The sequence below is a fragment of the Lissotriton vulgaris genome, chromosome 11 (genome assembly GCF_964263255.1).
Source record: "Lissotriton vulgaris chromosome 11, aLisVul1.2, whole genome shotgun sequence".
NCBI lineage: Eukaryota > Metazoa > Chordata > Amphibia > Caudata > Salamandridae > Lissotriton > Lissotriton vulgaris.
The window spans coordinates 590,917,392-590,944,009 of NC_141699.1; the positions used below are offsets into that span (position 1 = coordinate 590,917,392).

At 43.3% G+C, this 26,618-nt stretch overlaps 1 long non-coding RNA gene across 1 annotated transcript in view; it reads left to right on the plus strand.

Moving 5' to 3' along the window:
• The first annotated feature begins 1,341 nt into the window (after positions 1 to 1,341).
• Positions 1,342 to 26,618, plus strand: part of LOC147683188 (uncharacterized) — a 107,236-nt gene continuing 81,959 nt past the window's right edge. The window contains exon 1 of the long non-coding RNA XR_015301026.1: positions 1,342 to 1,427. This is a non-coding gene — a long non-coding RNA (uncharacterized LOC147683188). The remainder of the gene's footprint in view (positions 1,428 to 26,618) is intronic.

Genomic DNA, 26,618 nt, shown 5'->3' on the forward strand with positions numbered 1-26,618 from the left:
GCCTACTAGGCACATTTTCCAAGCAGTAATATCTTAAAAACTACTGAATAGATTTACACCAACCTAACAAAAGCTCACTTTGTAAAGTTTGCCTTTCATGCCAGATTTTGTGTAAATGTGTTCAGTGGTTTTGGCAGTAGATGCAAACAAATGTTCCTGTAGGCCCTAAAATAGGAAAGCACATCTTTCATGACCAACCCTCTTCTCTTTTTTACTCTTAGTTGAATACCCTAATTGAGTGCCATAATTGGTGGAGATTTATCAGTGGGGACCAAAATTATAACTGCTGCCCAAACGTAACTAAAACATGCGCCTTCGACGTAGACTGCTAAATACCCTACATAATACATCACTCTTGACAAGTTCTATGTCATCACTGATAACATCACTTCAACATCTGAAATGTCATATTTGATGACAAGAATGTGCATGGTGAGGGCACAATTTATAGCTTCTATATTGCACAAGGTATAGTTACCTGAGATAACCGATATGGTTCGGAAGTGTATAGTAAAAAATTGCAGTATCCTTAAAGGAGATCCAGTAATTGGTCCGAATCTCCCTGAGAGACCGAGCATAACCTACAGACGCGGCCGTAATCTCAAGGAAATTCTAGTGCACAATGACATAAACAACCTCAAACTTAACAGACGGATTGATCTCTGTGGCTTTTACCCGTGCGGGCATTGTAAAGCCTGTAACAACAGTCACTTGGTAAAGGAATATTGGAGCCCCAGTTCCAACAAAATGATTGAAATAAAACAGTTTCTGACATGTACCAGTACCTTTGTCGTATATGTGTTAGTCTGCCCATATGATCTCAAATACGTGGGCAGTACTACACATATGGCGAAGAAGAGAATACTGGAACACACTAGGGCTATCAACAAAAATGATAAACAATACCCCATTGCCAGACATTTTGAAATGCACCACTTCTCAGATCAAACCAAATTGTCATACTTTATTGTAGAACAAGTCAACGTAGGACAGAGAGGTGGTAATCGCACTTTGAAATTAAGGCAAAGAGAATCAAGATATATCATCAACACGTGCACCAGGTATCCGAAAGGACACAATATGGACGAGGAGCTGGACATACATTTACAGGATGAATAATAACCTCCATATATGCTACACTATTCTCAAGGTAGAAGAATTGCACAAAGCATGATAATTATTGTACTATATGTTCTGGTTATCAGGGAACGTTTGTTGGAGAGTTATATAGATCGAGTAGAAACAATTATGTTAGCAGTGGAGTAGCATTTACGGTATTTACAAACAACCTCGTTCTATTTCTCTAATTTCTATTGTTCTCTCCTGTCTCTCTCATAGGAAGGAAGGGAGGGACTTTGACGCAGGCTTGCGACATTTGCACCCTAAACCTTTCTCCGTGATTCATCCTTCATCTACTATCGCATGATGTAATGTATATCTTACTTTGAAAGTATACGGTTTTAATATTAATCTTCATGTGCACTGAATTTCCGATTGATTCTACTTTACGATTATTGTGTGAGGTTTCTTTCGTGCTAAAGAAGGACTTGTTGATCACTATATCCTCCTTTAATGTTATGCCATTTAGTTATGTGACATGATATTTATACGCCTATTGATGTGTGTATTGATATTCTGGCACTGACCAGCCATTACCTACATTCGTGCTGCAACATGTATTATTTGTCAAAGGCCCCCGCTGTCCGACAGTTTGCTCTTGCACTAACCAGCCATTATCTAACCGTTTATGTTGCTTACATTATAGCGTACATAATACCCCATCACGAGACTTAACTGTGTCATCATCTACATGGTGGGCAAATTAATTTACTTTAACCATTTACTTTGGTTGACAGCGGTCCTAAAATTCAATTGCTTTATTTGCATTTTAAGAGAGTCGGGCTCTCCATGTATGAAACAGACTGCGTTTCCCACAATGCATGACGTTGAGCATGAACTCCTTACACACTCTACAATAGACCAGTCCGGGTTCCAAGCTTAAGGTACTGACAAACTCCATATTTTATGATACACAACAGGAGTTGGATTATGATAAATATCACGATGAATTTTAGAAAGTATCACATTTAAATGAAAGACATGTACACCTTTGATGTGTATTAGCTTTGTGAACCTGTACAATATCGCGGTGAAAAACACAGTTCTCTTTCAGTGAGTATGAAGTGAACATATGTTGTTTTTTTCACTTTTTTGTATGTCTCTTTATAAGCACGAACTGAATACACAAACGTTGGGTGAACAAGCGCTCTGTGGAGTGTGAAACGCGTCACAAGGTTTATGACTTGAATAAACCTCGCTATCTTGGCTTAAAGGACCCGACTCCCTGTGTTTTGTATACAAACTAAGTGCTCGAAAGGTACGCCATTTTTTTTGGATATTTATTTTCGGCTGCTCCGCCGGTCACGAGCCACCCCTTGGAAGGTGAGGGATTTCCAGCAGGAGTAACGTTGTTGATGGATATATATATATATATATATATATATATATCAGCAAGGTCCAATATCACGATTGGAAATGTAAAAACTCACTCACTCGTGTTGCTTTTAAAGAATTACAGCAGCTTTATTTACCAAGTATTAGCTAAAGCCCAATGCGTTTCACCTTATCAAAAGGCTTGATCCTGTGATTATATATATATATATATATATATATATATATATATATATATATATATATATATATATTACCTACTGGCGGTCGCCAGTAGGTATATATAGTTAGGATTGTTTTGAATAGGGATTTCTGAAAATTCTATGTTGAATAACTTTGGCGTTGAAGGACGGAAGTGGCAGAAATTTTCAGGAAAATGGCACATTGTTTCTGAGCGTCCCCTGAAAGTTTGGGGGTGTTTCATGAAGTGGGGGCCGAGAAAAAAGGGGGGTCCCAAAACGTGTTTTTATCATTGAGTTTTCCATAGGGCGGTTGGACTCACTTTTAGCTCGAACGGCTGAATGGATTTCTATGGAACCTGGCAAAATTGTAGGTACTGGTAGCCCGATGTGCCTTTGCTAGGTCTCAAGATATGTGCAATAGAGGATTTTTAGTAATTTAGGTTAAAAAAATATATATATCTGTAAGCGCGCCCCCGGTACGCGCACCGGGGAGCGCTCCGGGCGCGCTACGCAACTTGCGCGCAGAAAGCTGATTGGCTCCCCGGTGTCTGTAAACATTCTAAACAGTCCGGAGCGGCCGCCATCTTGTGTCTCGGTAGGATCGAGACACAAGAGGTGGCCAAAACAAAGGGGGAAATAACCATAAGGGGGCAGAGTAGATCCGCCCTGACCCTCTAGGTTTGATGTGGGGGCTTTAAAAGGGCCCCGCGGGGCAAAACAAATATTTTTTTTTCGTTTTTTTGCGTGGGTACGCGCACCGGGAAGCGGTCCGGGGAGCGTAATATGGGGGAAAAAGAATGATAGCATTTTCAAATATTGTATGTTTATTGATTGTTCTTTTTGTTGTTTTTTTATTTGTTTTTTTTTATTTAAGTAGCAACATGTAGGTACCAATGCAGAGTCTAAAAATTAATATAAACCGTCTCCTTTGTAGATATCTTGCATGTTGTTTCAGAAGTTATTGTGGTATATGGAATTCATACCATAGTTTGTCAGGAAAGCAGAAACAATATGGAGGCAGAAGATCATAAAGAGATGTTAAATACACATTGGAGACAATATAGTTGGAGAAAGTAAGTAACTATGAGCAAACTTACTGTGTAACACAAAAATGTTGCACAGTATATTTTAAGTCTCACTTTATATTATATCTTTTTGGGTACTATTTCATAATTTTCAAATAAAAAAAGAATAATGTCTCAAACAATTTTAACTTTTAAAATTTAAATTTATTGTTCTGATTTTTCAAAATCTAAAAGAATGTGTAACATTAATTCATCAGGTATGTCCTCCTTTTCATTCCATGATTCATATTCTTCAACACATTTAATTAATTCTTCGTCTAATGTGTCATCCAAAAAGTCAATTTCTTCATTTTCTTCCTTTGGATTGTTTTCAATCTTAATTTGAAAGGAAATATTATTTTCTTTCTGTTGTGCTTCCATTTTCTTGCTGTAAATTGCATAAAAAATAAATATATCAGTAGAGATAGGTTACTGTTGGGTTAAAGTTCAGACAGGTACTTGTGAGTTTTTAACAGTGAAGTTATCTTTGGGCACTGTATGGATTCAGGCAGGAAGTAGAACTATTAAAAAGTGCCTGTGATGAAGACTAAGTAAATTCATAATTATACCATAGAAGCCTAGCTCAATCCATAATTATAACAGAGAAGCCTATCTCAATCTTTAACTCTTACAGAGGGACAGTATATAACTATCTGAAAACGTTTACACAAATTACCATAACATAGTTCTCCTTTCAAATTTTTAAAATAACTTCTTAGCTTTCAAAAAGAAGTTTAAGTTGTCAGTGAAAATGCTCTTCAAATGTACTTCAGGAAGTAGTAGTCAAAATGGCTGTGTTTCTCTCTCTTTCTTTATATATATTCAGGTACATAACCAATCAAATGTCATGATATAATAGTAGAAAATGAAAGTAACATTTTAATTGGTTGTCAATTCTAACACTTCATATGTGTTTTTGTCATGTAATTTACCTCAGGATATTTAGTCAGGCCTACAGCATAAATGTCTCAATGGAATTCCATCAAATGTGGGTAAATGGTAGGGACTGCTATGTAGTAGGGCCTATTCTATATTTGTTGAAAGTGTCTCCAGTGGTTTTTCTGTAAATTACTTTCCCACCTTTTTTTATCGAGCGCTTACCGGTTCGCGCACCGGTACGCGTAACGGCAGCGTTACGGGAGTCCTCCATTTTGTGTTTCGGTAGAATTGAGGCACAAGATGGAGGGCAAACAATGTTCGGAATGGGTAGAAGGGGGCACAGTAGTCACTTCCTGACCCTTTAGGTTTTCTGAGGGGGGCTTAGGACGCTCATATAGGCAAAAAAAAAATAATAATAATAATAATTTGCGTGGGGAGCGCCCAGTACGCGCACCGGTAAGCGTACCGGGGAGCGTACTTTGGTGAAAAATAGTGAAAAAACTTAGAAAAAGATAAACGTTTAGAACGATCAGAGGTAGGGTAGCTCTGAAAAGAGCTATTGGGTTCTGTGGCTGATTTAGGTACCTTCAAGTAGGTTACAATGCACAGTCTTAAATTCAGGAGGGATATTCTATTCCCCTCATCTGAAAAGTGCACACCATCTCCTCTGTAGATGTCTTGCATGTTGAAACGCAAGTTATTGTTGATTATTGAACCCATTCCATAGTCTCTCATGTCAGCAGAAACAGATTTATTCACATGTTTCCGTGATTTCTCAAATTGTGGACAAAATTGGTTGGACCAGTTCCATTTCTGTCTTAGGCATATATTGGAATATACCAAGGCAGTTTGGGGAAAAAGTGTCATCAATTGATGAAAGGTGTCCTTTAAAAGCATTTCCAGACCAACCCCAGTCATATTGCCCAAATCATTTCCACCACAGTGCACTATTAAGAGGTCAGGGTTTGGCAGATGCATTAACAAATTATATTAAAAACATATAAAATATATTTTTCATTTAAAAGAATAATACATTTTACAGCTTTTGATATTTGCTATTAAAAAACCATTGAAATTCACTGAAAAAACCATAGGTTATAGACCATATACAGTTAGGAATTAGCATTTACAAAACCTTGAAAATTCACTGAAAAAACCATAGGTTATAGACCATGTATAGTTAGGGATTAGCATTTAAAAAACCTTATTTTACTCACACAAAACCATTGAAATTCGCATATATAGTTAGTTGCACTAACTATATATCGTGCACTCGCAATCCACTGCTGATGACATCACATATTACATCATTCATGACATGGTCAGTGACATCACTGATGACATCACTGATGACAACTCAAATGACATCACTGACAACATCACTGATGACATCATTCATGTGTTAATACGATGAACCTCTTCAGACTCTAATATAACCTTAGATACACTCAGTGTAAACAGACACTCACAGATTGTCACTCATCCATGGAGTTACTCATACACCTACTCAGTCATGCAAAGAATCAATCACACCTCCATTTCCTCTACTATACAGTTATACACACCTTACTTATTCAAACATATTCTAACTCATATTTACTCTCTTTTACAATCACTGATACAAGTTTTAAATGATCCATGCAGCCACTCACACATTCACTGGCTCTTAAACACAGTAATTTATATATGTCAACTCTCAATTGTACTGTGTTTTACAAATGTACTTACTTTGACATGTAGCACTGACATATCCATTCACTCACCAATACACTCATGTACACAGACAACCACCCATACAGCTGTTTCCACATGCAGTTTTGAACCCATACATCTAGTGAATCAACTGTTCACACATCTATGCACAGTCACACACCTCCCAGCCACCCCCACACACACACAAATACTTGGGAAACCAATCAATAACCCATATAGTTACTCATATAGGTACTGATCAACACATGCAGCACTTTACAGAACAACAGATATAATGATGCACAAATTAAGACAGTTTAATCACTAACCCATGCACTCAGTGAGACACATTTAATCACTCTCTCATACAGTCAGTCATGCACCTACTAAATCCTTCATCCAGACATTTATACATCCACTCATTCTTCAATATGTAAGACATATTTTAACTTTACAGAAACATACAGTCACTGGATGTTGTCATCAGTGATGTCATTTGAGTTGTCATCAGTGATGTCATCAGTGATGTCACTGACCATGTCATGAATGATGTAATATCTGACATCATCAGCAGTGGTTTGCGGGTGCGTGATATATAGTTAGTGCACTAACTATATATGCGAATTTCAATGGTTTTGTGTGAGTAAAATAAGGTTTTTTAAATGCTAATCCCTAACTATATATGGTCTATAACCTATGGTTTTTTCAGTGAATTTTCAAGGTTTTGTAAATGCTAATTCCTAACTGTATATGGTCTATAACCTATGGTTTTTTCAGTGAATATATATATATATTCACTGAAAAAACCATAGGTTTCACACCAGTTATAGTTAGCTGGAAATTTTACTGACATTAAACCATTGAAATTCCCACGTTATAGTTAGTTGGACTCACTATAACTTGCGCGCCTGCAATGCACTGCTGATGATGTCACATATTACATCACTCATGACATGGTCAGTGACATCACTCATGACATCACTGATGACACCATCCAGTGAATGTGTGTCTTTCTGAAAAAAAAATATGTTTTATATATGTATATGAAAAAGGACGATGGAAGAATAAATGTTTAAATAAGGGTGTTAATGGATGTTTTATAAAAAAAATTGATTGGCTAACTGGCTTATTGTTAGCGAGTATTGTTTAAATATTTAAATGTTTGTATCAGTGTTTCACTTTGTGTATAAGTGGCTGCATGGGTTGGTGAGTAGCTACATGTGTGTGTATATGGGTTATTAGATTTTTTTTAGTATCAGTATGAGTGTCTGTATGGTTTGGTGGGGGTGTTACTTAACACATAGATGCATCAATGATTGACTCACTGTTTCTATGTCTTTTGAAGACAGCATATGTGCAGGACTGTATGGGTGGATGTGTGTGTATATGTGTGTGTTAGTGAGTAAATGACTGTCTCACTAGTGTCTTTATCAGTAATTACATATGTTTTAATCTAGTATATGTGAGTATTAATGTATATAAGTGAGTATATGTGAGAGTGAGAGATTGAAAGAGTTCCTGTTTAAATAAGTATGTGTTTCTATAAGTGATTGTTTAGGAGAGTAAGTATGTGTAGGTTTCCTTAGAAGTGCTAGTGTGTGTATAGCTGTATATTCAAATAAATGGATGTTCAATAGTTTATTTGCATGTGTGAGTATGTGTGTGAGTAACTTTTGGTTGACTGTCGGTGTGTAACAGGATGTATATGTGTATCACTACATATGATGAGTCAGTATATGTATGAGTGGCTATATAGAACTGTTGCTGAATGAGAGGATGTTTATATAGATGGTGGAATTACTGAATTGGTTGTTGTAACGGGTATGGGTATCTCCATTTTTTTGAAAATGTTAGTTTCTATTTTTGAATATGTGTTCAAGGGTTACATTACACTGAAAGGAGGTCTCTCACTCTGTCACAAGGATGGTGTCATCAGTGATGTCATGAGTGATGTCACTGACCATGTCATGAGTGATGTAATATGTGACGCCATCAGCAGTGCATTGCAGGCGCGCAAGTTATAGTGAGTCCAACTAACTATAACGTGGGAATTTCAATGGTTTTATGTCAGTAAAATTTCCAGCTAACTATAACTGGTGTGAAACCTATGGTTTTTTCAGTGAATTTAATAGGTTTTTTAAATGCTAATTCCTAACTATAACGGATGTGAAACCTATGGTTTTTTCAGTGAATTTCATAGGTTTTTTAAATGCTAATTCCTAACTATATATAAGGCCCCAAACCTATGTTTTTTTCTTTGAATTTCAAAATGTTGTTAATAGCAAATGTCTATAGCTATGAAATGTAATATTTTTGAAAATGAATGAATCATATATTTTATTTGTATTTAAAACAATTTTTTTGAAACATTTTTTTTTACCCTGGAGCGCTCCCGGGGCGCGCCCCAGTGAGCGCCCCGGAAAGCGTAGTCTTTTGAAGCTCCCCAGTGCGCGCTCCGGAGAGCGTCCCGTTAGCGCTATTGCCGCGAACGAAAACATCATCGTGACGTATCGTGTAGCTGCGTCCACGTGATACGCACGGGAAGCGCACCCGGAAGCACTCGAGCGATTATGATCGCGCAACGTAAACATTCGACGCGCTTACGCGACGCGACCCGGGGAGCGCCGCGTAAGCGCGTCGGTCATGTGACCTGAAAATAACACTTTTTATTGGTGCAGAACAGTTTTGGTTTCATAATGATGAAATCCCTGGTCTTGTGACCTGAAAATAACACTTCTCATTGGGTCAGGCCTTTTTTTTTCCAAATGATGAAAGACCCCACCTTTTTTCCATATTCTGACTTTGTCCTTTGACTTAGGAAGACCTGTTTTGCAGGTATATTTTGTACTTTGAAATGGCTACAATAGCAGCAGCAGCTGGAGCATCTGCACCACCACCACCACCACAACCACCAAGAGGACCACCAGAAGATTACATTGGTGGTCAACAAGAGGAGGAAGAGGAGGAGGAGGAGGAGGAGAAGATGGCTGGAAGAACACAATCAATCAATCAATCAATCAAGGCATTTATATAGCGCACTACTCACCCGGAGGGTCTCAAGGCGCTAGGGGAGGGGGGGTCCGCTACTGCTCGAACAGCCAGGTCTTGAGCTGTTTCCTGAAGGCACGGTGGTCCTGGGTCAGGCGGAGGTGGGTCGGGGGGGAGTTCCAAGTCTTGGCGGCCAGGTAGGAGAAGGACCTTCCTCCTGTGGTCGCTCTTCGGATCCGGGGGACGGCGGCGAGGGCGTGGCTGGTCGAACGAAGCTGGCGTGTGGGAGCGTAGAAGTGGAGGCGGCTGTTGAGGTATGCTGGTCCTTGGTTGTGAAGGGCTTTGTGTGCGTGGGGAGGAGACGGAAGGTGATTCTCTTGTTGACCGGGAGCCAGTGCAGATCTCTCAGGTGTCCGGAGATGTGACTGCGACGGGGGATGTCCAGGATGAGTCGTGCTGAGGCGTTCTGGATCCGCTGGAGTCTCTTCTGGAGTTTGGTGGTGGTTCCGGCGTAGAGGCAGTTGCCGTAGTCCAGTCGGCTGGTGACGAGGGCCTGGGTGACAGTCTTCCTGGTCTCGGTAGGGATCCACCATAAGATCTTACGTAGCATGCGCAGGATGTTAAAGCACGATGAGGAGACGGCGTTGACTTGTCTGGTCATGGAGAGGGAGGAGTCCAGGATGAAGCCCAGGTTGCGTGTGTGGTCTGTTGGTTTGGGTGCGCTGCCCAGGGCGGGGGGCCACCAGGAGTCGACCCAAGCGGAGGGTGAGGATCCCAGGATGAGGACTTCCGTCTCGTCCGAGTTCAGTTTCAGGTGGTGGTTCATCATCCACTTGGCTACTTCTGTCATCCCTTCATGTAGGTTGGCTCTGGCAGTTGCGGGGTCGTTGGTGAGGGAGAGGATCAGCTGGGTGTCGTCGGCGTAGGAGATGATGTTGAGGTTGTGTTGGCGTGCGATGGCTGCGAGGGGGCTAATGTAGACGTTGAAGAGGGTTGGGCTGAGCGAGGAGCCTTGAGGAACGCAGCAGATGACTTCGGTGGCTTCTGATCTGAACGGGGGGAGACGGACTCTCTGTGTCCTTCCGGTGAGGAATGAGAGGATCCATTCCAGTGCCTTCTCCTGGATTCCGACGTTGCTGAGGCGCTGCACTAGGGTGCGGTGGCAGACAGTGTCGAAGGCCGCGGAGAGGTCTAGGAGGATGAGGGCCGCTGTTTCTCCGTTGTCGAGCAGGGCTCGGATGTCATCGGTGGCTGCGATCAGGGCGGTCTCGGTGCTGTGGTTGGCCCGGAAACCAGACTGAGAGAGGTCGAGGGATCCGTTTGTTTCGAGGAAGGCGGCCAGTTGCTTGTTGACGGTCTTTTCGATGACTTTTGCAGGAAACGGGAGCAGGGAGATGGGGTGGTAGTTCTTGAGGTCGGTGGGGTCGGCTGATGGCTTCTTTAGTAGGGCGCTGAGTTCGGCGTGCTTCCAGCTCTCTAGGAAGGTAGCGGTGTCGAAGGAGGTGTTGATGATGTCCCGCAGGTGGGGTGTAATGACAGCCTCGGCCTTGTTGAAGACGTGGTGAGGGCAGGGGTCGGTCGGAGATCCGGAGTGGATCGAGTTCATTGTGCGGATGGTGTCTTCAGTTCTGATCGGGGTCCAGGCGCGGAGGGGGGTGGTGGGGGGCGGTGGTTCAGTCGTGGCATGCGTCGGTTGGGTGCTGAAGCTGTTGTGTATGTCCGCGATCTTGTTATGGAAGTAGGAGGCCAGGGAGTTGCAGAGGTCTTGTGAATGGTGATGTCGTTGTTTCCGGCATTGGGGTTGGAGAGCTCTTTGACGATGTTGAAGAGTTCCTTGCTGTTGTGTGCGTTGTTGTCCAGTCGTTCCTTGAATGCAGACTTCTTGGTGGCGTGGATCAGTTGGTGGTGTTTTCAGGTGGCGAGCTTGAGGGCAGCCATGTTGTTCAGTGATGGGTCTCTGCGCCAGGCTTTCTCGAGGTCTCGGCAGTTCTTCTTGGAGCTCTTGAGTTCGTCGGTGAACCATGGGTCTTTCTTGCTGCCGGGTCTGCTAGGCGGGGTCTTCAGAGGGGCGAGGTCGTCTGCGCAGTCGCTGATCCACTTTGCGAGGTTGGTGGCCGCCTGGCTTGGGTTCGTTGTGCTGGTGGGAGGGTTCAAGCTCAGGGAAGTCGCGAGCTGGTCGGCTGTGATCTTGTTCCAGCTTCTGCGTGCAACCTGTTGCTGGTGGTGGTGGATCGTGGTTCTTCTGAAGCTGAAGTGGATGCAGCTGTGGTCCGTCCAGTGGAGTCCGGTGGCGTGGCTGAAGGTGATGTCCTTGCTGGATGAGAACACGGGGTCGAGTGTGTGTCCAGCGTGGTGGGTGGGGGTGGTCACCAGCTGCTTGAGACCGAGGTTGGCGAGGTTGTCCAGTAGGGTGGTGGTGTTGCGGTCGTTGTTGTTCTCCAGGTGGAAGTTGAGGTCCCCGAGGAGGATGTAGTCAGCGGAGGGGAGGGCGTGCGGGCTGATGAAGTCGGCGATGTCTTCGCTGATTTGTGTGCGTGGTCCCGGGGGTCTGTAGATGAGGGTGCCTCTGAGGGTGGTCTTGGGGTTGATGTGGATCTGGAAGTGCAGGTGTTCGGCAGGTACGAGGGTGTCGTCGGAGTTGGTCGTGATGCGGTTGGTGTTCCTGTGGATGATGGCGATGCCTCCTCTTGTCTGGTTGACGCGGTCCCTCCAGATGATCTTGTAGCCGACCGGGATGGCGATGGCGATGTCGGGCGCTGAGGAAGCATTCATCCAGGTTTCCGTGAGGAAGGCGACGTCTGGGGTTGTGGTGTCGAGCAGGTTCCAGAGCTCGACGGCGTGTCTGTGGATGGAGCGGGTGTTGAGCAGGATGCACTTGAGGTGGTTGCTGCTGTGGCTTGGCTTGGTCGATGCAGGTGGAATGCAGGTCCGGATGCAAATGAACTTGCAGGAATGGCAGCAGAAGGGTCCGTGGGTGCGTCTCCGGGTGGCCCGGTAGCAGCCCAGGATTCGACCGGCGTTCAGTGCGTAGAGTTCGGTGGCGTCGTAGGTCCGGCGGGCGGGTTGGGGTCTGCGGGAACCAGGGGTCCTGGCACTGGGCGCGGTCCAGGAGCGGACGGGCGCAGTTGGGCTTACCTTTGGCACACCTTCGGCGCTCAATCGGTGCTCCCGCTGCGCGGTTGCTCTGGGGGCGTCATAAGAGAGGAGCCAGGAGGGCGGGTCAGCTGGGTGGCGGGAGCGGGGTGGCCAATGGGCAGGAGGGGGGCGGAGACGCCGGAGGACAGTGGCGGGAAGGGAGGACCGGGGGCGGCTCAGCGGTGGCTGGGTCGTCCGGCGGCTGGGCAGGGGGCACACAGGGGGGTACAGAAGGCAAAAGGAGGGGAGAGGGGAGAGGGGAGAGGGGAGCACAAAAGTCAAGCACACAGGGCAACAGAGACAGGCTAAACAAACGGCGGAGTGCAGAGGGGGAGACAAAAAATAGGACAACAGGCGAGCGGCAACAGGGGAGACATGGGGGAAACAGGAGGTGAGCTGCAGGGCAAGGAAGGCAGCAGCAGGAGTGCGCAGTCAGCAGGGCAGGATGCTGGCATGTAGCGGGCAGGAGCAGCGGTGTGGGGGCGACCTCGCCTGGAACAGGCTCAGCCAAGACCACACATTGTATGGGAGTTTTTTTCGATTCCAGAGGGCAAGAAAAAAGTCAATGCGGCCAAGGTGACTTGCCTAATCTGTGGCATGGAATTTTCAAGGGGGAACCCTAATAAAAAATATTCTTTCGGAAACAACACAATGATTAGACACATGCAGCGCAGGCATCCGATCAACTATTCTGCTGCAGAGATGAGGGAACTGGCCAGTAACCCTCCCCAATCTACAAGCACCACCTCCAAAAGAAAGCAACCCACTCCGTCGGGACCAGGGGCAAGGGAGACGATCCCTTGCATTCAGCCACGGTTTGCGGATTTCCGAATAACATGTATTCATTGTGGTAAGACCATCTCCTTTGGTGAACTGAGCATAAAGCTCATCATCCTTGCTGGGGAAAACCACAAATGCCCCCCAAAAAACCAAATTTTTTCTTTTTTTTTTTTTCTCCAGTTGAGCCATTTTCAATTTCCTGTTTTTTCGTTTCTCCCCATGAAAAATACAAAAAAAATATAAAACTGTTCAGAAAACCCCAAAAAAGTAAAAAATGTTCCAAAAAACAAACAAAAAAAAACAATTCTTTTTAGAACTACCTCCAATTTATAAAAAAAGGCTAAATTTTTTTAAAACTCTGTCATTCTTCTTTCCTTATGGGCCGCTCCCCGGTCCGCTCCCCGGTGCGCATACCGGGCGCTCCCCCGCGCAAATAAAAAAATATATATATATTTTGCACCGCGGGACCCTTTTATAGCTCCCACATCAAACCTAGGGGGTCAGGGGGGGTCTACCCTGCCCCCTTATGGTCATTTTCCACCTCTTGTGTCTCTATCCTACGGAGACACAAGAGGGCGGCCGGTCCGGACTGTTTCGAATGTTTACAGACACCCGAGAGCCAACCAGCTTTCCGTGCGCACCTCGCGTGTCGCGCATGCTGCGCTACCCGGTGCTCACACCGGGGCGCTGCCATAGATATATATATTTTTTTGAACCAAATTACTCAAAATCCACTGGAGCACATATCTTGAGACACAGCAAAGGCACATCGGGCTATGAGTCCCTACAATTTTGCTAAATTTGGTGGAAATCCATTCAGCCGTTCGGGCTAAAAGTGAGTTCGACCGCCCTATTGAAATTAACATGGAGAAAACACGTTTTGGGACCCCCCTTTTATCTCGCCCCCCGCTTGACGAATCCCCCCCCAGCTTTCAAGGAAGGACCGGGGCTCCGCGAGGCAAATTTGAGGAAATTTTCAGGCAGATTCGTCAACCGGTGCCAAAGTTATTCACAATAGAATTTTGAGATTTTGCATTGAAAAAAACCTAACTATACCTACCTACTGGCGACCGCCAGTAGGTAATATATATATATATATATATATATATATATATATATATATATATATATATATATATATTCCAACGTTTCGTCCACAATTCGAAAGAACGACGTCCAAGCCACAGATGTATTCAAACTGGATTTATTATCACAGCCCTACTCGACGCATTTCGGGAATTACCTTCCCTTTGTCACGAGTACCATAGTCTGTTTACATCCATATTTAAAGTAAATCACATGACTTAATTGCATGATAGACATAGCCAACAGACTACCAACACATCATATGTCTGGAGCTATATACTACGCACTCTTTATCAGAATAACTGTGGTGTGGTATGCATAAATCACAATTCAAACAGTACATACATTGTATCTAATTTACGAGCTGGGTAATTGCGTATGCCAAGAAGCACGTTCCTTCATTTCATTTCGCGCCTGTTTTTACATATGAGCCCCTAGTTCATGATAAATAACACTCGGTATGGTGTACAACCAGAAAGCAAATATGCCTAACTCAGAACTACTTTTTGTTCAATGGTGCCATCTACCACCAACTACTTGGCACTTCTATGGGCACTTGTTTTGCCCCTAGTTTTGCTGGGATTTATTTAGGATGGTGGGAAGAACTGATTGTGAGAAAATTAGATCTATACTGTACCGGAGTACGTACCTGGCTCCGGTACATAGATGACATTTTTATCATCTGGGATGGTACCAGAGAGAAGGCAGAAGAATTTGTGGCGACTCTGAATGTAAATGAACTGAATTTGTCATTTACTAGCCACATTAATGAAAAAACTGTTGACTTTTTAGACCTGAAGGTCAGCATCAATGAAAATAAGCTAGTGACAACCTTATTTAGGAAGGAAACTGCAGGAAACAGTCTCCTGCATGCACAAAGCTGCCATCCCCGAAATCTGATTAACTCAATACCTTTTGGCGAACTTTTGAGAGCCAGGAGGAATTGTACAAGACAATTTGACTATGAGAAAGAGAGAGACATAATGTGTGACAGATTTAAGTCTAGGGGATACAGCAATAAATGTATCAAGGATGCTGTACGGAAAGTGAGAGAGAGAGAAAACACTGAACCCCCTGACAAAGAAAAGGATGAGGAAAAAGATGGAGTGAGATTCATCACTGACTACCACTCCCAAACCAAAGGAGTGAGAGGGGCACTGAACAAATACTGGAGCACCCTTAAAACTGATAAAGATATCTCACTCAGCATCAGAGACCATCCCCAGATCACGTACAGAAAACCAACCTGCTTAAAAGACAAAGTATGTCAGACACTGATTGTAAACCAAAAAAGAGCTAATCCAGTTCAGGGATTCTATGTATGTGGCAGATGCAAAGCGTGCAAATTTAGCCACAATGTCAAAGAAATCAGACTATCTGAAGTGTGTGGGCCTTTTAAAATCGCTAAACACCTGAATTGTCACACAGAATACGTGGTGTACGCACTAAAATGCCCGTGCAACAAATTCTATGTGGGCAGCACTATAAAACCAGTCAAAGATAGAATCTTACAGCATCTCAGAGCCATAAAAAATCAGGACAAACAGTATCCTATGGCTAGACACTTTGCGTCTCACCATAACAGCAACAATAGCCTCCTATCATATGTGGCACTTGATCAGGTACCACTAAGAGAAAGAGGCGGCAACCGACTTCAGGAACTTAGACGACTAGAGTCGAGATTTATAATTAAATACCAACTGTTACAACCCCAGGGACACAACTGTGATGAAGGTTTGGGTGTGCATCTGGGCTGAACTAATGAAAGTATGCGTCAGTTCTGCTAAACTGCTATCAATTCTTTTGGTATTTTAATATGAATGTATGAAAGACACGATATGTATTAATCTCACTGAATCACTATTATTTTTTTGTTATTTTGCCACAGGTACCAAACAATGTGGGAGAGTATGAAATTGCACCAAATTCAGAGAATGTGTGACAGTATGTTTCATGATGCAAAGAATAAGCTGGCAGCTCACAATGAATGACTTCTTTCACGTAAGAGTCAAGATTTGAATATGACTCAATAATGAACTTTTGCAGGAACTCAATGCCCACTGGGGCTAAATCCACTATCGAATTATGCCTGACCTACTGAAGCACAATCCGCTTGAATTCAGCCTGAAAAATATCCTCTATATGCAATGGAAACAATTGTACTGAGCGCCGCGAGCAATGCTATGAATGAATTGGTTTAGCTCAATCCATTGCGCGAGCGCGCGGTAACACGCAGGGAAGGCTCGGCCGCGAGTTCGCAGCTCCTATTAGAATGGAGTAAATATTATGAAAGCGGCTGTATATTTAATTAATTTTTTTGACTTTATTATAAGTTTAAAACATAGAATGGAGATAATTCTATTTATACGCAATTACCCAGCTCGTAAATTAGATACAATGTATGTACTGTTTGAATTGTGATTTATGCATACCACACCACAGTTATTCTGATAAAGAGTGCGTAGTATATAGCTCCAGACATATGATGTGTTGGTAGTCTGTTGGCTATGTCTATCATGCAATTAAGTCATGTGATTTACTTTAAATATGGATGTAAACAGACTATGGTACTCGTGACAAAGGGAAGGTAATTCCCGAAACGCGTCGAGTAGGGCTGTGATAATAAATCCAGTTTGAATACATCTGTGGCTTGGACGTCGTTCTTTCGAATTGTGGACGAAACGTTGGAGTATTTTGGGACTGGCGATCCCGTCCAAAGCCCGCCGCTGCAAGGGGCCAACACAGCTTAGCGCTAAAAACTTTTGCTGGAATATATATATATATATATATATATATAGATTCTCCACTAGTGCTGGTTTGAGAGTTGTGCTGTCAATGGGCGGTCCTGCGTAGCCACCAGCCGGCTAACGTATTCATTCCAAAATCTCCTCTGTCAAGATGAACACAGGACACCCAGAGCTTCTGTTCAGGAATTTATTCTGACAGATGAAAAAGTCTTCATGACGCGTTTCGCCACTAAGGCTTGATCACTCTTGATCATCTGCCAGAATAAATTCCTGAACAGAAGCTCTGGGTGTCTGTCCTGTGTTCTTCTTGACAGAGGAGATTTTGGAATGAATATGTATATATATATATATATATATATATATATATATATATATATATATATATATATATATATATATATATATATATATATATATATATATATTCACTGAAAAAACCATTGGTTATAGACCATATATAGTTAGGGATTAGCCTTTTCAAAACCTTATTTTACTCACACAAAACCATTGAAATTTCATATATAGTTAGTTGCACTAACTATATATCGCGCACCCGCAATCCACTGCTGATGATGTCACATATTACATCATTCATGACATGGTTAGTGACATCACTGATGACATCACTGATGACATCTCAAATGACATCACTGATGACATCTCAAATGACATCACTGATGACATCACTGATGACAACATCCAGTGACTGTATGTTTCTGTAAAGTTAAAATATGTCTTACATATTGAAGAATGAGTGGATGTATAAGTGTCTGGATGAAGGATTTAGTAGGTGCATGACTGACTGTATGAGTGAGTGATTAAATGTGCATGGGTTAGTGACTAAACTGTTTTAATTTGTGCATCATTATATCTGTTGTTCTACAAACTGCTGCATATGTTGATCAGTAGCTATATGAGTAACTGTATGGGTTATTCATTGGTTGTCCAAGTATTTGTATGGGAAACTGAGTGTGTGTGTATGGGTGGCTGGGAGGTGTGTGACTCTGTACATAGATGTGTGAGTAGTTGATTCACTATATGTATGGGTTCAAAAGTGCATGTGGAAACAGCTGTATGGGCGGTTGACTGTGCATGAGTGTATTAGTGAGTGAATGGATATCTCAGTGCTACATGTCAAAGTAAGTACATATGTAAAACACAGTACATGTGAGAGTTGACATATATAAATAACTGTGCATAAGAGCCAGTGAATGTGTGAGTGGCTGTATGGATCATTGTGAACATGTATCAGGGATTGTATAAGAGAGTAAATATGTGTTAGTATATGTTTGAATAAGTAAGGTGTGTATAACTGTATAATTGAGAAAATGGAGGTGTGATTGATTTTTTGCATAACTGACTAGGTGTGTGAGTAACTCCATGGATGAGTGACAGTCTGTGACTGTCTGTTTACACTGATTGTATCTAAGGTTATATTAGAGTCTGAAGAGGTTCATGGTATTATCACATGAATGATATCATCAGTGATGTGATCAGTCATGTCAAATGAGATGTTATCAGTGATTTTATCAGTGATGTCATTTGAGATGTCATCAGTGATGTCATTTGAGATGTCATCAGTGATGTCATTTGAGATGTCATCAGTGATGTCATCAGTGATGTCACTAACCATGTCATGAATGATGTAATATGTGACATCATCAGCAGTGGATTGCGGGTGCGCGATATATAGTTAGTGCAACTAACTATATATGAAATTTCAATGGTTTTGTGTGAGTAAAGTAAGGTTTTGAAAAGGCTAACCCCTAACTATATATGGTCTATAACCAATGGTTTTTTCAGTGAATTTTCAAGGTTTTGTAAATGCAAATTCCTAACTATATATGGCCTAAAACCTATGTTTTTTTCTGTGAATTTCAATGGTTTTTTAATAGCAAATATCAAAAGCTGTCAAATGTCAAGTACGTGATAGGTAAAAACTTTTTCGTGTTTATGCACGCTGATGTGCTTTGAACGCTGCCCCCCCCCCTCTTTTCTTTTAGTAGTACTCTCTCTTTGCAGATAGTGAAGAGTAGTTAACGCAGGCCTTTACCCCCGTTGTAATCCGTCGTGCCTGCTTGTCTCTCCATTTGATTGATTGTTATCCAAGCATTTACTGTTTTACAATTGATTCTCTTTGGTTCATTCTCTATTTACAAACAAGCACAAAGTCGCAATACTCTGTTTAGTCTTTGCAGATAGTGAAAAATCGTGTAAAAAAATAAAATTAATCGAGCAAAATCAGTAGGCCACTAATTGGATCTCTTTTTGACCTCGCTAAAATAGAAATATTAGGAACAACCCTTCATGAGAAATACGAAAATAGTGAGATGAACTGAGCTCCACACCATGAGGGCTGCAAGACAGCTCGGCTCCGTCACCCACCCCGCCCAAAATAACGACAAACCCTATGCAAATATTAAAAATATATACAACACACCAGCAAAGAAACAGGGTAAAACATTTTATTAAATAACTATTTACATAACTATTTTATACTTTTTATTGCCCGATCCGGCTAGCTCAATCGATCGAGCATGAAACTCATGCACTCTGATAGCAAGCGTTGCTACTGATGCTATGCAGACCAAAACTGGTTTTCAGTTTGTACATTTTTCTAGATTTTTCCATCCAAGGTTGGTTGAGTTTGTAGAACGATGGCTTCAGATTTTCAACATACGGTGTGGTGGCGCGGACTGGGAGGGGGCGGTTCGCTCCTGCCCCCTCCCCAAGTAAGATTTTCATACGTGAAAGTACGTTAATGGTTTTGGTCCCTGAGTTGCTTCGATGTCACTGCCATTCTCAAATGGCATAAGTTCTGGATGTTGGGTGCCATAGTTCAGAGTTCTGAGCAGCGCTTGTAACACTGTCTGAAGCTTATTTCCACCTACTGCAGCTTCACTATTCTAAAAGTAAGAGAGGGTCGTTTGTGGACCTGACTGCATTTGAAAACAATGTGATATGGTACCTCCCTAAACCGCTTGACGGAGGCCCCCGAGGGGCGGTGTGATGGCACGGACTTGGAGAAGACGCTTGGCTCCGACCCCCTCCCCAAGTCTTATAGCACCGGTTTAGCCTGAGATCGCCCCCGACATAGGCGGCCGGCTCCCGGGGTCCGGCGGAACTTTTTGCCTTTTGATGACTCTTCTATTCTGGACCTTGTCCCACAATCCATTTGACCTGAAGACACGCTGTAGTGGAGCGCCCCTTTACCGTTTTAGTTGCCATTCCGCCCGCTTTTGCTACACTGTGCCTCTTCCGCCATTCAGCTGTTTACCGCCCGCTCTTGCGACTACAGCGTCTCGCTCACCATGTAGTTGAGTTGCTCCCGCTCTTGCGATGCAACGATAAGCGACTGCCACAGGACTCTCAAAATGGCGGCCGGCTCTTCAGATTTGGGCGTGGTCCACTAAAATGGCCCTGGGACACCTTGGAACTCGGACGCTTTCCTGATAGGGCTTGGGTCCCATTCTCGAAAGCGTCCCCTCAGCCGTGAAGATTCTACAAAAGTCTTGGGGGCCCCCGACTCCCGCAGGCTTCTGGTGGGGAGCGGCTGCCATGTTTGCTCGTGGAATGGCCACGACGGACCTACGAGATGGTAGTGCTCTCATGCTGACGCCAGCTTTAGTCTGAAACATCCAGAAACACTGTAGACTACCAATTCGATCAGTTCCGGTAGCGCCCCAACATGACCCGGTAGAGAAGAACTTGCCCTCCCCTCTTTGACTGATGGTTCTTGTTGCCTGTCCCCTCTGTTGTCATTTAACAGAACTTTTTGGACTGCTGAAAGGGGTTGTCTTCCGAACGCTGGTTGGTGGAGACATTTTGACTATATTCTTGACCTACGTTGTCGCGTAATGCGTTATATGACACGCCGCGTTAGCGCACCCGGAAGTGATCCGGGGCGCGGCGCGCAGCACGTAACGTAAGCATAACAGGTCATGTGACTTGTTAATAAAACTTTTTATTGGTTCATTTTACTTTTGTTATTTTAATAATGAAAAGCTTGGTCATATGACCTAAAAAATACGCTTTTTATTGATTTCGAACTTTTTTTTTTAAACATATATGTTATAATATTCCAGGCTAATGTACTTTCCCGGAAAATTTACAACTGTCCTGCAAGTAAAATATATTCCTTTTTCGAGAAAAAGGGCGTTTCTTCGTTCCATGACGGAGCCGTTGAGTAAAAGAGACTCGGCCTGCTGTCTTAGTCGCCGATACGCCTGATTATCAGATTCTTATCGATCACTTTATGTTGCAGGAGTGGAAAACACAACTGCCCTTGACCATTTAACTTTACTGCGTTCCTACGTATTATACCTTTTATCCGTCATGTAATTGGACTGCTTTATTTCACTTGCCTTTTACTGATTCGAAAACAGTGACTAAAAGTAAAAACTTTACCAATGTAAATACTACTACCATGTTTTGTTTTAAAAACCTTTATTGTGAAAATGTCAGTATACAAATACGGGCCTATAACCACGTGGGCCGGCCACGGAGCAAACTGAAATCGTATATGATGAGGAGACATTTACATTATAGAGGAACGTAACGAGCGGGCCATTAGGTTGCAAGAACTAAGGTGTCTAACAGTTGCGGAATCGGTGGACGTACATTTTGTAATTAAAATACGACAGGGCCAGTTACAAAAAAATTATCTAGATATACATTTGCGGGCAAGTACCATGGGTGACGTTAATTCGAACTTTCAATACTACAGTAATCAATAACACATCAGAACTTAATATCAATAGGGATGTCAAAATATTCAATCAATTCTCGTCCCCGCCCGCCATGAGCATCAAAACTGCATTCATATCTCGTGATATCAAGGTTGTTCAACCAGTACACAACAAGGAGTTACGAGTCCCATTTATACCGGCGCCATTTTGGGCGAGGCCGGGCTGGTCCAAGATATAGTCAAAATGTCTCCACCAACCATCGGCCAGACCAGAACCCATTTCGACCCTTTATGCTACAAGATGGTGTCTTCCATTCAGAAAATATTGTTGGCAGCATTTTGAAAGGAAAGATAAACAGCCGTTCTCATAGTGAGTCTCACATTGTTACATTTAGGAAGAATGTTGAAGAGTAGTATGTGGAAAATCTGAAGCCATTTTTCTACAAACTCTCAATCAGCCTTGGATGGAAAAAAAATCCTGAAGAATGTACAAACTGAAAAACAATTTTTATCCGTATAGCATCAACAGCAACGCTTGAGTCAGCTTTGTGTGAAGCCGCCATTTTGATTCAATCAATAACGTCCCCCTGCACACATTCAGGGACCTGGTCGTGTCTTCAGGTGAAACGGATTGTGGGACAAGAAGCAAAAAGGAAAAGGAAAAAAGTTCCGCCGGACCTCGGGAGCCGGCCGCCTATGTCATGTGCGATCTTTGGCCACACCAGGGCAATAGTGAAGCTGCAGCAGGTGCAAATAAGCTTCAGACAGTCTTACAAGCACTGCTCAGAACTCTCAACTATGGCACTCAACATCCAGGACTTGCCATTCGGATCTTGGCGCCTTGTGCTGGTTCCGACCTATTCACACATCGGTCCACTACTGACATCACCTCATAAGCCAACGGGGCACCCCACGCCGACTTTCGGCGCAGCATTGTAGGATGGCCACACCAGTGCGGCAACTTGCTGGACACCACCTCGGTGCCATCCGGATCTCGGCGCGTTCGAGTCACTGTACCGCAAAAGTGACCGGAACTCAGCTGGACACGCTGTCTTTCGGCGCAGCATTGTAGGATGGCCACACCAGTGCGGCAATTTGCTGGACACCACCTCGGTGCCATCCGGATCTCTGCACGTTCGAGTCACTGTACCGCAAGAGTGACCGCAACTCAGCTGGACACGCCGTCTTTCGGCGCAGCATTGTAGGATGGCCACACCAGTGCGGCAACTTGCTGGACACCACCTCGGTGCCATCCGGATCTCGGCGCGTTGTGCTGCCTTCGGCCTACTGTAGCCGCAAGTGCGGACGCAACTCAGTTGGACGGCGAGTGAAACGCTAAGGGGCGCCGCACTGCAGCCGAGGAGCCTCCATCTTGGGGGAGACGCACAGCCCCCACTGACTGACGCGACCTCACAGGCCAATGGGGCGCCCCACGCCGACTTTCGGCGCAGCATTGTAGGATAGCCACACCAGTGCAGCAACTTGCTGGACACTAACTCGGTGCCATCCGGATCTCGGCGCGTTGTGCTGCCTTCGGCCTATTCGCACATCGGTCCGCTACTGACGCCGCCTCACGTGCCAACGGATTTTCTACGCTTTTTGTAGCCCTATGCCGCATAACAGGTCATGTGACTTGTTTATAAAACTTTTCATTGGTTCATTTTACTTTTGGTTTCCTAAAGATGGAAGGCTTGGTCATATGACCTAAAAATAACACTTTTCATTGGTTTAGAACATTTTTTTTCCCAAACGATGAAAGCCCCACCTTGTTTCTGGATGATTCAGACTGAAGCTGGCGTCAGCATGAGAGCACCACCATCTCGTGGCTCCGTCGTGGTCATTCCGCGAGCAATCATGGCAGCCGCTCCCCACCGGAAGCCTGCAGGAGTCGAGGGCCCCCAAGACTTTTGTAGAATCTTCACGGCTGAGGGGACGCTTTCGAGAATGGAGCCCAAGCCCTAGCAGGCAAGCGTCCGAGTTCCAAGGTGTCCCAGGGCCATTTTAGTGGACCAGGCCCAAAACCGAAGAGCCGTCCGCCATTTTAAGAGTCCTGTGGCAGCCGCCTATCGCTGCACTGCAAGAGTGGGCGGAAGTCAACTACATGGTGAGCGAGACGCTGTAGCCGCAAGAGCGGGCGCAACTCAGCTGGATGGCCGCCACCTGCGGAGGCCCGTTCACGCCGCCTCCCCCAGGCCCCCCCCGGGCCGCCCCACGCCAATTTTCGGAGCAGCATTGTAGGATACCAAAACCAGTGCGGCAGTTTACTGGACATCACCTGGGTGCCATCCACATCTCAGCGCGTTCTGCTGCCTTGGGACTATTCGCACAACTGTCAGAATCAACCCGTTTCGGGACGCTGTCCGCGCAATGCGTGGGATCCTGCAGCCTGCTACACTGGACTACAATCCCCATGAAGCAATGGGTGAAGTAGCGCGAGAAGTAAGGAGTAGCCCGGAAATATAATTGAAACGGAAAGCACAAAATATACTAAAAATATATAATGTCATTTCAAAAATAAAATATGTGAAAATAAATAGTTAAAAAAATGTAGAAAATCAGTATCAAAAAAGAAAATATAAAAATTGTTACATTTAAAAATTGTCATTTAAAAAAACCTTTGAAATTCACTGAAACAAAGATAGGTTTCAGGGTTGTGATAGCTGGACATTTCACTCGTACGAAACCATTGAAATTCCACCGTTATAGTTAGTTGTACTAACTATAACTCACGCGCCCGCAATCCACTGTATATGTGACTTCATCAGCAGTGGATTGTTGGCGATCGAGTTATAGTTAGTACAACTAACTATGACGGAGGAATTTCAGTGGTTTTGTACGAGTGAAATGTCCAGCTAACTATAACACCCCTGAAACCTATGGTTTTTCAGTTAATTTCTAAGGTTTTTTAAATGCTAATTCCTAACTATAACATGTCTGAAACCTATGGTTTTTTCAGTGAATATATATATGTATGTATCCATGTAAACTTACCTTTCAATATAGTTGTCCTTGATTTTTTGGCTATAAAATAAGGTATGACGATATTCCGTACTTAATATTCCAGATGACAACCAGAAAAGACCTCCATTCATTGCTTACAAAGAATACGGTTCTCTTCAAGGTTGCCATTTTGACCTTCAACAGTCATCTGTGTACATTTAACAGAAGAGCACAAAGATTTCCTTTGAAGATCTTTGGATTCATGCAGTCTTGGCGAGCCATACCCTATTTCTGCTTCTTATCTATGGGGACGAGGTGTTTTGAAGTTTAAGCACTAGAGGTTTGGAACTCTCTTCTGTGCCCCATAAAGCTGTGCTCTTCACTGAAAACATTTTGCAAACAGCTGAAATTCAGCTTTTTGTAAGGTTGCGGCTTAAAGGGTATAGGTTCACAGCTGCAAGAGAAGATTGATTCTGTTCGGTGCACCCTTACTCATAGTTGTAATGACAACATTAGGAAAAGATGGAGAAGTCCCCTTCAAGAAAAACACATTGAAAGAAATGCTGAACAATAAATAGTAGACCGCTGATACTGTCCCAGCATCAGTGTCACTCATGGGTATGTGTGATGTTGCTGTGTCATTTATGCGTGGGTATTCAATTGGTCGTGCAGTTAGTCATACATATTACATTCCATCTGGAGTCAACTAATCTTTTTTAATATTTTGTATTCGCATTTTCAGAATGGACAAAATTATTGTATTCAAATGTTTAGAATAGGGAAAATATTTGTATTCAAATTATCAGAGTAGACCATGCTGGAGCAAGTAGGAAGCGTGTAATAAAGAAAGCAAGATACAGGAGCAGCAGCATCTAAGGTAATTCAAGAAAGAAAATGGGTATAGGGCTGCGCTACTACAGAGAAGTGGTAGAGATGTGTGTGAGGGTAGCTCTAGAGGTTGGTAGTTAATGAGTGATGGCTGTACTACATAAAGGACACAAAGGCCGTCTAGCAAACCACCCAAATAAATAATGAATTTTCCCTTGTCATCATCTGTTGAAATCCCTCCACTCACCCCACCCTTCTTACTTGCATGGGCAGCGGCTGTAGCAAACTAGGTTGATGAGTATAAGAGAGAAAGACATTGATAACAGCAGAACCGAACCGCTCGTGAACACAAAAACACATAGGGCCAGATGTATCAAGGCTTTTGCGACTCGCAAACAGCCTTTTTGCATGTTTTCATATGTATGAAAAAATCGCAATTTAAGGAATCGCAATAATTTGCGATTCCTTATTTTGCCATAGCATTTAAGGAATCGCAAATTTTCCGATTCCTTAAATGATATGTATGTAACATTTTGAAATTGCGATTTTGTGTTAAGAAATCGCAAATTGCGATTTCTTTTAAAAATGCCCTATTTGGCATTTGTAAGGGTGGCATGTGAGGCACATACATGCCCATAGGGCATGTATGTGCGCCACATGCACACACATGTAAATTCCAGGGGTGCAGCAGGGTGTCTTTGAGACACCCCTGCACCCTTGAAATAATTCTCAAATTGCGATTAGCTAATTGCGAATTCGCAATTTGAGAATTATTGCACTATCATTCCTATGGGCCTCCTGGCCCATAGGAATGCATTGGAAATTATTCTTTATTTGCGAATTCGCAAATAAAGAATAATAAGGAATCGCTAAAAAATAGCGATTTTGTACATACATTCCATTTTGCGATTTCTAAATAGCGATTCGCAAAAAATCGCTATTTAGAAATCGCAAATCGGAATCTTGATACATCTGGCCCATAGTTCGCATTTACAGATAAGACCCCAGTAGGATAGGCTGATAGTGTCAACCAGACCACTGAGGGACCAGGAACAGGAAACAAGGCAGCAGGTTGGTGAAATACATTAAAGTGAAGTGGTTGGTCAACACCAAGCCACAGGATTGTTACAATGAATGGCAACTTCAACAAACGGAAGTG